Genomic DNA, 12,564 nt, shown 5'->3' with positions numbered 1-12,564 from the left:
ATGATCAAGAGATGACTTGTATGCTGAAATGAGAATTGCATTATGAGGAGTCTCATCCACAAGCAAATCAGGAGGAGAAAGAGGCGTCTCAATGGAAACTAGAGAAATGACCTCATGAAGCAAGTTTGAAACTGGAGACTTAGGAGCGTCATCAGATTGCTGCCCCTTTTCTGGATTATTCAGATTGATCATCTTAACATGGAATCGTGATTTTTCCTTCCCACGAACAGTCGTCTCCTCAGGAGGAAGCACTACTGCACGACTGACTCGTAACTTGATCCTTGTGCCTAAAGATGAAACACTCTCCTTGTTGTCATTCTGAATCTTAGATTTCCGTCCAAGAGGCTCCGTAGAATCATTTTTTTTACCAACCTTAATTTTGATAAGTCTAACAGCATTACTTTTTCAGCTATGCCTTAGTGTTGGCCAAGATAGGCTGAAATCTGTTAAGGATGGAGATGCACTCTTTGTGCAACCATTGGATCAAAGGAAGTGGAGCTTCCTCAACCCTCTGTGAAGTGTATTCAAGATTTAGTATATGCCGGTCATCAATCATCCCTTGTGGGATATCTGCCAAGTTCAAATCAACAATTTGCTCAACAGTGAGCCTGCAGTAATCTATCTTGAGGACTTCGGCTTTTGTGCGGAGATCTACCCAGATGTCTTAAATGCGATGAACATGCACAAAGGATTTCTTGATTTTCTCTTTCATACCTCTATAATCAAAATCAACTCTAGGTTTAAACCTTTTGAGCTTGATTTCTTGCAATTCAGCCTCCATGGCTTTAGCCTTCACAGATGTGACAAGGGAGTATCGGCCAATTTTCAATGGGTTTGTGGTAGAGATCCCCATTCCAACCTTGTGTCTAGCAGATTGAAAAGTGTGAACAACCATAATATGTCTTTCCAACTCCATAAGAATTATCTTATTGGTTGGGTATCTCGAAAGCATGTATGGCTAACCATCATAGCATCCTATCCTCATATAGGTGAAGGTGGGAAATTGCAGAAACAAACACCCATACTCAGACATCTTGACCCATGCCTCATCTGATACTCTTTTGTTCCTGAGATTTCTGTCAAACTGACACATGAAATATCCGAAGAATGCATTTTGGACCCTTCTGAAATGCAGTCTGCTGGGTTTCAATGGCAACTGGTCATAATATTCCCAAATTGGTATAAGTGAGCGATCACCTTTGGTAGACAGACCTGGAAAGTGTCTAAGTGATGCTGCTAAATATACCAAATAGGAATTCATGAAGGTGGTCATGGTGGTAGGAATTGCTGCAAGTTGTTCGCACAAGGCATCACTGATGACTTCCCCCCACGAAATGTGATGTGACTGTCGTATGAACATAATGAACTGATACATCCATGGCTCAAAGACATTGGAATGTTCAAGGCCCATCATCTTGCTAAGAAGAGTGATGGTGTCTCCTATCTCCCATTTGAAATCACGACGTCACAACTTTGCCCACCTTGAGAAGGAAGGTCGTGGCTCTTGGATCCACCTATTGATGTGCCGCTTGCAATCTTTTTCCCTCTTCAAGTAATATTCCGCTGCACTTTCTTTGGTAATTTCCATATAAACAGGTGCAGGAGGTATTCTGAAGACCACCTCGATTGTATCCGCATCGAGACAAATTATAGCTTCACCATCATCATTTTTTATGACTCTTGATTCCTTGTCAAAATGATGGGCGCAGGCAAGAACGAACTCAGGTTCTAGGGCAGCCACCGGGAAGGAAGATGCATGATGGATATGGCTGTCCAACAACCGCTGCAAGTTATTATCCTGTGGATCTTCTAACCCATTGACAAATTCTGCCATATCAACGTGCCCTATCTCCGTGTCTCTGATGCGATCCAAAGGAGAAGAAACCTGGGAAGGTGCAACCTCATTCTGATATTTTTCATATTTGCATTTCATTTTCTTTGGAGTTGGAGATGCCGTCAAATCTGACATTGATTGTGAACCTGGAATGCTGTGATGAAGACTTAAGAGAGTTAAGGCAACATCATAGTTAACTGCAAATATCATTCTTCCTTCTCCAAATGGGTAAAACTTTGATTCTTGAATTTCACGATTTTGTGAGAGGAAGAGGGGAAATATGTAGAAATGGGAAAATCTTTGACTTTTGACCAATTTCGGATCTTGGGATAATTTTTGCAAGTATACAAGTTGGAAAGGACATACATGCAATCGGGGTTTTAAAACCCGAATACAAGTACACTTGTAAATTCGAAAATGGAGAAATGGACGAAAAATGAGATTTTGACTTGCGGGAAATGACGGAAACAGAAAGTATGGAAATGGTGAACATGGATGGATAGAAATGGGAAAATTCGGGAAAGTCATTTTCATGAAAATGGGAAGAACTATTCAACATGTAATCCGGTTTTCAAAACCCGAATTTGCAAGGGAGGGGTGTTTCACATTTTTCAACTTGGAACTTTAACAAAAAATGGTTAAATTCCTTAACCGTAGGGGAAGAACAAGAATTTCCAGTGAACTTGTAATCGAGATTAAAAATCCCGAATACAAGTAAAGAGGGAAACAATGCAATTCGAAAATTGCATACCAAGGGGAAAAATCCTCTCACAAAAACTGATTTTGGGGGAAGAACAACACATTTACAAAAATTCAACTAAGAAAGAAAACTAAGAAAGCAAGAAAATAATAAAATAAAGGAGAGAAAGGAAAGAAGCCATACCTTTCTTGAAAATGCAGATGCTTCTCAAATAATGCAACCAATTTTTGGAAAAAAGAAGGAAGACCAAAAATAGAAGTAATCCGCAATGCCAAAACCCTTAACACATTTTTGCAAAAAAATCCCCAAACTGATAAATGTATCAGCAATCCCAAATTTGGAAGATCAAAGTGCCAATGAGAGAGCACACCCAAGAGGATTAGAACAAAACGCCTAAGGAGGAAGTAGAAGAAATGATGACAAGTGTTTGCAAAACATAGCCAAAGGAGTCACGTGGAAAAAACGTGGCCATCATTTGCACACCAAATGGCATCATTTAATAGCTCAACAATCCTCCTAAACTCCACGCCTAGATGAGAAAGGGCAAAACGATTTAGGAGAGTGGAGTTTGTTGAAGATTTAATCCCTCAAAAGGTGGCATTTATGAAAAACGTGGTTGCTGATTTAGGGCGAAAAACCAGTGAATGTAACTTCCATTTGGCATGAAAGATGTCCATGAATGCATGAAAATAGGGTAGAAGCAAAAACGCCTTTCCTCCCTAGAAAATCTCCACAAAAAATTGCTTTGAATTCTTCAAAAATCATTTTTTTTGCATTTCGGGTTTCTTGGAATGAAAGACAAGTTCGATTTTGCATAAGGGAATGCAAATCGGGTTTTTGGGAGAGAATGACAAGTTTTATTTTCCACTTTTTCACTTACTAGCCAAAATCGAGTTTTTTGGAGCAAACTGCAAGTTTTATTTTCCACTTTTTCCCTTACTAGGCCAAAATCGGGTTTTTTGGAGCAAACTGCAAGTTTCAATTTCTTGTAAAAGGGAAATAAAATCCCTACAACAAGTTAGAAATATTTGCACATATGTAATGGGGATTTAAAATCCCTATTACATGCAAAAACAATTAAAGTAGGGGTTTTTTGACCAAACTGCAAGTTTACTTGTAATTGAGTCAAAAAAATCCCTATTTTAACTAAACAAGACCAAAAAACAACAAAAAAGACAAAAAAAAACAAGAAAGGGGAATTTAAAACAAATTGCAAATAACATCTTTTAATAAAGATGCACTTGTAATAAGCTAAAAATTCCCCTACAACAACCAAAACAATGAATATCATTAAAATTTGCAGTTTGAAGAAAATTCTCCACCTGCAGTTGGGGTTTTAAAACCTGAAATTGAAGGAAAGACATAGCAAGCGAACCCAGAATTTGATGAAATTCAAAAAGTAGTTCAAGGATGGACTGAAGATTAAGCCAGTCCAAGGATTAGTCGAAATTCTACCTCGAGAAGCGTGCCATAGAGTAATTTTTTTTTATTTTTTCACAAAATTTTCATGTAGTGGTCCTTCATTTTTGGAAACAAAAATGAGGACAACAGAATGTACACTTCTTTCTCCAAGTTTCCATTTAGGAAGGTTGATTTCAAATCCTTTTGATAGTCTTTAAAGTTTTTGAAATAGGCAAGGGTTAAGAACATCCCTATAGCATCTATACGAGCAACATGAGCAAAGTTTTATTCAAAATCAATTTCAACTTGAGCATATCCTTCGCGCACAATATTTTCTTTGTTTCTTACAACTTGGCTATGCTTGTTCAATTTATTTTTGAAAATCCATTTAGTGCAAATGACATTTTCATCCTTAAGTCTTGAGACAAGTTCCCAAGTTTCATTCTTCTCGGTTTGATCCAATTCCTCTTCCATAGCCTCTATCCAAAAGTTATCTTCTCTTTCTTTTGTTAAGCCCTTTGGTTCTATTTTGGAGAGCAAGAAAAAATGTGCATGTTTTGTTGTGTTAGCAAACTTCATCCTTGCCTAAACCTTTGTATCTTTGCCCCTAATGACTAATTTGTTGGCAATCGACACTCATCTGGGTTAGTGGTGTTGTCATTGTTGGCAACACACATCAGTTTGGGTTGGCTACTTAACCGGTATTCATGGTTCAATAACCGACATTCAGGGAAACGACAAACTAGGAACCAATACACATAGGACGACATCAGAAATTGATCCGGCAAGTGTAACGTGGATGCGGCAATGGTCACATAAATTAATGTTTATATTTTGTATAGGCCGACATGTGATCACCTTTGTAAATATGATTGTAAGTCGACATAAGACATTTATGTTTATGTTTGTAAAGGTTATATTAGTCAGTTTGGTTAGGTTATTTTGATATACATAAGTGAATAAGGATATGTAATATCATGTGAGCGATCTTGATCGGCAGATTGCGAATGTGATGATCTATAGTCGGTCTTGGTTGGTGGTTAAGGAGATTGAGTAGCGAACTAAGTTACTGGTAAGGGAGGATACAGTGTTAACCGGTACAAACAGTGCTAGAACCGAAACTCATCCAGCATAGCATATGCATTTTTTGAGTTCAAATTTTTGTTTGTAACTCCATATTTGGTGTTTGTAGTTAGTGAGGCTCCATTTGTGACGAGCAGTGTGCTCTAGGTTGTTGGCCTTCTTGCATATGCAGGCACCTCATGTAATATTTATTCATTTGACCAGTGGATAGATATAGTGGGTCACCAATCCCACTGTGGTTTTTCCTCTTTGAGGTTTTCCACATAAATCTTTGTGTTATGGTGTTGATTCTTGTGGTTGCATTATTATTATTTGTTGTTACTTTCCTATATGCATACCAGTTATTAAGTGGATTCGTTAATAAGGCTAAAAATTATACAACCAGTAGAACACTGATTCACCCCCCCCTTCAGTGTTCTTGGATTCCAACATAATTCTCCTGGATGGTTCTTTCAGACAAATTTAGATGGAGTTTTCGGTGGTGTTAATAGTGTTTTAGTATTTTCTTGTTCAATTGCCTCTTTCTCAACTTCCTCTTCTTTTTCTTCTTCTTTCCAAACTTCTTTTGTTTGAGGAACATCTTCTTGGGTTTCTTCTTCATAGTGTGTTCCTTCATCAACCCTCACATTTGCACTTTCAACAATCTTGTGAAGCCTCTTGTTGTAGCCAAGGAATATTCCTTCATTAGCTCTAGCATTAAATTTGTCAAGATCTTCTTCATCTCTACTTTTGTAGCATGTGCTTCCAAAAACTTTGAAATACTTCATTGTTGTAGGATTTCCTTTCCATAACTCATATAGTGTTTTGCTATCATTTACTCTTATTTGTGCACGATTCAAGATGTAGACCACTGTGCGAATCACATCTCTTCAAAAAGTATCAACTAATTATGATTTGTTCAACACAACTCTAGCCATTTCTTGGACAATTCTATTCTTTCTTTCGACAACTCAATTCTATCGTGGAGTTCTTGTAGCTGAACATTGTTTTATGCCTCCTCTTTCACAAAAAAATTCAAATTCATTGGAAGTGAATTCTACCACTGTATCCGATCTAAGATATTTGATCTCCAAGCCTAATTTATTCTCTAGTAGTGTTTTGAATGCTTTAAACTTATCAAGAGATTTGGATTTTTCTTTTAGAAAGGAAAATCGAGTCATTTTATACTACTCATCAATTAATAGCAAAAAACACCTTCCTCCTTGCATGCTCCTTATTCTAGTTGGACGATGAAGATTTGGATGTATGAGCTCTAATGGTTAAAATGTTGAGTTTTCCTTTGATTTAAAACTCACTCTAGTTTGCTTCCCAAGTTGACATTGCTTGTAAGTGATATTTTGTGGGCTTTGAAATCTTTGGAATGTATCCCACTGCTTCCTTGCGACTGATCTTAACAAGATTACCAAAGTTTAGATTGGCCAATCTTATATGCCACAACCAAATCTCATCTCCTTGTCCCATGTAACATGTTTTGCTATTGCTTTCTTTTGGAATGTAAAGATTATTGAAGGTTTTGTAATCATCTTCTATCAATTTTCCATCTTTCTTGATTTCACATCCTTTGGTTAATAATGTAACGGTGTCTTTTATCACATAGCTGACTTACACTGAGGATATTCTGCTTTAACCCTTTAACATAAAGGACATTCTTAGTGTTTGTTTTTCAAATTTCTAGACTTAGTGTTGTCTCCAAATTTCTTCATCCCTTCATTTGCTTGTTCAAGAGTGATGAATTACTTTTGTCATGAGTCATATGTCTTGAGCAACCGCTATCAACATACCATCTATCCTTTTTGTTTTGTGCATGCAAAGTTGTGTAATGCCTTGTTAGGACACTCTAAAGGAAACAACTACAAACACTCCAAAAGAGTGCAATTTTTTTTTTATATAAATATATGAACTTTAAGATGCATTAAATTAAACATTGCAATAACATTTACACAAGCGAAAGACTTAACACAAACTCTTAAAGGGTTTCCAACAAAGATTACTTGATTAATCCAATGAACATTAAGGCATATTAATTCAATTAACAACGAGATTGATTAAACCTACTCGTGATTGAATGATTACCAATTGAACATAGCAATTAAATTCTATAAGAGATTAACTAAACATGATTGAATATAAACAACTGCCATTAGTTACATTACGTCACTAAAACTACATTCATCATAATACATATTACTACATTAAATTAATAACTTCATACATACAATTAAGATTAATATCACCTAAATTGCATAATACATTTGAACTATAATACCATTCATACATCCAAAATTAAAAGGAACCAGATGAACACATACACCATACAACACAAATTGATATCGAAGTTCACCCCTAATGGGCTATGTCTCTGGGTCTGTTTCAAGTGTAGGACCATTCTAATAAATTAAAGATGAAAAATACATAAGTTTACATCAATTACATTCTGCCATCAAGGCGAACATAAACAAATGATACATATGACCACATAGGGTCTAAGAGATACATGATTAATCCAAGAACAAAAAGATCCATCAGAAACATGGAATGAAATGAATTCCAAGATAAACATTTGGAGTACTTGTGAAGCTAATTCATCTCAAGAAGACAGACAAAATACCCAATGGAAAGTGGCACTACTACCTGACCATGTGGTCCACCAAGGAACTACCCCTCCGTGCTAGGAGATAGTACTAAGGCCCTCAAGCAAGTTACAACAAAGCATCACGTGGTCTCAATATACATCATGTACTTACGCAAGACATACGTGTACAACACATGACTCTCACAAGAGTGCTCCAAGTTTAGCCAACACATGACTACGCACTAGTGAACATAAGGGACGAGTGTCATCGCATAACTAGTATGGACTCTAGCAGGCCTCCATTGGCCCCGACCTGCATTCTGGCTTACCCAGGTAGCCTCTTTGGACGCAACCCCCACTCGAAAACTACTCTTCGTTATGACCCATGACCACAACCAAAACTTAACCGAATCAACTTGCACAATAAATTTACATTCAACATGCCATCTTGACACGAAAATGACACTTACAAATCAACACCAAAAATCTACCAAGCAGAGTGGAACTCAAACAAATACACTTGCACTCTAAAATTCATCCATGTTAAGGAATCATAACAATCACCCAAAATATACTTAATAGCCAATGTCATCTAATTGCTGCTATTTCAATAACTGACTCTTTCATGATAATAAAATCCACATTAGGGAATAACACATCGAAAGGGTCCAAGAAACATACACCCAAATAACTTTGCTCAATATTTAACTTAAAAACTATACACCCTTGAACAGAACAAACGCAACTCATAAGCTAAATAAACCAATGTTTAATTTTTTTCCGATTAAAGCGAATTTGGCTAAAACAAATTTTCCATTTGCCTTCCAAATTTCAAGTTAATGAAAATAACATTTAAATACTTTTGGTAACTAAATTCAATATATAATCAACATAATCTTTCCAATTCAAAGTTATATCGATTAATCGTAAATGATGGCTAACAATATAAATTTCATTTTTACAACTAATTTGCATTTACATCAAATCAATATTTAACATTTTTTTTTTTTCATATAGTGATTTATGACAAAAATTATTGCATGAAAAACAATAGCCATTAAAGGAATGATGAAACCTAGTTATATATGTTTGTCTTTGATGAAAGGGCCTTCTAAAGAAGTTCTCGTTTTCCTTTAAAGGTGGATTGTTCTTTTGTGGGATTATGTTGTTCTCATTCTTGATCTCCTCTTTTTTGTTGTTGTCCTTGGTGGAATTCTTGAGAGTCTTGATTTAGCTCTTTGGGTTTTCTTCATTTTCCTTCTATGGCAGATCCATAGCCATAGAACTTGTAGCCTCGTTTGATTTCTTTTGATCTTCAACAAAACAAAGACTGGTCTTAATATATGGTGATCTTTGTGAATTGACGACTTCATCCAATCTTTTGGCACTTTTGTCAAACTTTAAGCTTTGATTTAATTACTCAACCAATTTCTCCAATTCCTTTCTGAAGGAGACAACATCAAGCTCTAGTTTTTTATAATTAGATTCTTTGACCTTAGTTGACCTTTTAGAACCTCCTCAATTTGTTTTGCCTCTTGTATTTGTTGGAAGTATGTGTTGTGGTTGTCATTGATGTCAAACTTGTTTGGGATAGTTGTTGGTTAGGAAAGTGTGTGGTGTAGATACATCTTGTTGCATTGGTGTTGCAACTATTCTATTGGCTGTTCCAAAAGTGTTTGGGTTCGAGAGATGTTGCTGATATTGCTTGGTGTTGTTATCTTCTTTGGTTATGTTTTTGGCATTGTGGATATGTTAGTGTTGTGGTCCGAACATATCTTTGTGTTCTTTGAATGTTGTGGTATTATTCATTGTCGGTTGTGATATTCTTTGTTAATCCTACTTTTTGGTCCAGATATGATTTGTGAAAGGTAATTCAATGTGTTATGGGTCTCACTATAGCGTTTGGAGATCCGGATAAGAGTAATTTGCATTGGAGAATATGTTTTGGGCATTAATTGTTTATATGGACACATTGTGTGTTGGAATATTGTGAGTTATGTTCTAGCGATTGTGGATCGGTAAATTGATCTTAGGAAGATGTGTTTTGCTTCCCTCTTTCTCCTGGAGTGGATCAACATGTGTATTTTTGGTCCAGAAGGTGTATTGTGTTTCGAGCCAACTTAGTTTGAGTTTTGATAATCTATCTTATGTATAAAGATTGTTTGTGATTGAGTTATTAGATGAAGTGTATGAGAGTGTGTGATGTGAAGTTAGTCAGGGAAATTCAGAGAAGAGTGGAGAAGAAGAGTTGGATTCGAATGATATGCAAGCTGTTTGAGACTGTGGTAGAGGTATGAGACAATATGTTGACAGATGAGGTTTGAGTTGTGTGTTGATGTTGGTCGCTTGATGCTCAGTTCAAAGACAACTTCATGATCACTAGATCGTTCTTTTCAAATCATTTTGTTGTATCTTTCCTTGTTGTAGTTAGCATCAAGTTTATGAGTCATTTTTGTATCTTGCCCCAAGAGAAGTTCGTCTTGGTCTGCAAGTTTGGAGCAACGAGCTTCTTCATTGTAATTTGATATACATGGTGGATATATTTTGTGGGCAAGTGATCACCGTGGTTTTTCCCTGTTTGGGTTTTCCACGTAGAAAATCTTGGTGCTGATGCGTTGGATTTGTGTCATTGATTAATTGTTTACATGTTGCATTAATTTTGGTTTAAACTGATTCACCCCCCTCTCAGTCCTGCCTTGGGTTCAACACTATTTGATCTTTTAGATCTTAATTATTTTGTTTAATTTTACTTGTTTCACAGACTTTTTGAATTTGTGCGTTTTGTTTTGAAATCCTTTTCTTGAGCTTCTCACTTTCTTTGTAAGCATACTGAAGTCCTTCCTTGAGATCTACATCCTCTTCTTCATTGCATGTCTCATTTCTCCTTCCTCTTCATTTTGTATTATTTTCAACTTCGATTGTCATGAAGAGTATTTCTTCTCCATCACTGCTTGAACATTCTTTGCTACTTTCTTATGATGAGCTATTGCTTTTCTTTGAATATATGTATGTTTGAGAGTTCTTCTTTTGATGTGATGAGCTATTGCTTTTCTTTTGATGATGCTTTATTTTATTCTTGATGCGATTGCCCTTTTCATCCTTGCTACTTTCACTTTTATCTTGTGGACATTTGGAAGAAAGGTGTCCAATTTTACCTCAAAACATTTAAATCGAAACTTTCCTTTATATTTCCTAGATGCTATCTATACCTTTCTCATGAAGAAATGTTCTTTTTCATCTATTTAATTTGAACTCTTGCTCGGTTCATATGTTTTGCTTTTTCCTTTTCTTGATGGTTTAAAGGCTGGCTCCTTTCATGATGGTTTGTCTACATTTCTCATTTCATAGGCAATGAGGATCCCATGCAACTTGTTCTTTGTCAATGTATCTAGACCTTTCATTTCTTCAATTGCCCAAACTTTGGAATCAAATCTTAAGGGCAAAGATCTTGGAATCTTTTTATCAACTATGGTTTCCTCAAGTTATTCATTAAGTTCTTTGATTTTATTTACAATATCATCAACATGAAGCAAATATGAGGCTATGTTCTCTTTTTTCATCTTGAGACTTCCAAATTGCTTTTTGGTTGCATTGAAGCTTCTCCATCTTCACTTTAACATTTCCTTCATGGATGTTCTTTAACTTATTCCATAAGTCCTTTGTTGATTTACGATGCATAACCTTCACAAACCCATATTGGATAGCCCACATAAAATCGCATGCTTGGCTTTTGCATTCCTCTCACTTTTCTTCTTTCCAGCTTGATCCATTGGGGGAGTTGGAGGTTTGTAGCCACCTACCACAAATTACCAAACATCATATCCTAGGGCATTCAAGTAGGTCTCTATCCTTGTGCTCCAAAAGGCATAATTTGTCCCATCAAAGAACGCTGACTTGTTTGATTAATACATTCATCCGGTGGGTTACTTATATCTTGAATTTAATATCAAATTGAATGTTTTAGACTTACACAACTTCCAGGAACTTTCTTACACAGTCTCAAAAGCTATCTGAAACAAGCATATTTTATAATTAATAACTTTTACTGATTTGTACAGAGGAACAATTTTATTCACACAATTTGTCATTTGTTATTTATTAGAGGTAAAACAGTCTTCATAATATTCGCCTACTGTTACTTTTATTAAATGTGGTTTACGTCATTAACATTTCATATGTATTTTCTTTTACTAATGGCAGATTACAGGAGTATCGTATTGCGATAGTTTATCTTGTTGTGTGTTGCAGACTTAGCGTTTTATAATTAGGATTCGACCTTATCCCTATCTGAGTATGTGAAACATACTTGATCCGTAGTTTTTCTGTCTAGAATCGAGTGCTGTTTTCACATAGTATATCTTTTTTTTTCCTTTCAATGCATTAACTGACTCCTACAGAATGGTAGGAAAGTTGCTATGATACCACTTGTAATGTCCCCTACTATGTTTTAAGCGTAATTAATCCATTTCAATATACTTATGACACACTAAATATATTAGGATACATTTTCATCTTAACATGAATCCAATCAGTGATATTCCACTGCTCACTCGATTAACTATAAATAAATCATTCATCTATCATACACCTATAATTTCTTAATGCAAGTGTCACACCAACTGTAATGTCCCCGACAGGAAAACACCTCCTTTCCCAAGTTCTTAAACACTGACAATATTAACATACTAACAAGAATTATGCATATAAACTTATTCTGCTTACCATGTATTATCTTCTGAGCTTTTTCTGATTTACAATCTAATAATATTATTTGTCTGATTAAAACATTAAGTGTGTATATAACATTATTGATATTACTTCATCACTATATATATACTTATCCTTATTCTGGTTTGAATATATACACATAAATAAATATATTAATTAAATAATATAACCAATTATTGAAGTATTTGCTAAATACCTATTATATACTGTATTGAAACTATCACTACTTAAAACATTAGTTATGAA

Source organism: Cryptomeria japonica, chromosome 5, assembly GCF_030272615.1.
Source record: "Cryptomeria japonica chromosome 5, Sugi_1.0, whole genome shotgun sequence".
Lineage (NCBI taxonomy): Eukaryota > Viridiplantae > Streptophyta > Pinopsida > Cupressales > Cupressaceae > Cryptomeria > Cryptomeria japonica.
This window is presented reverse-complemented; position numbering follows the sequence as displayed.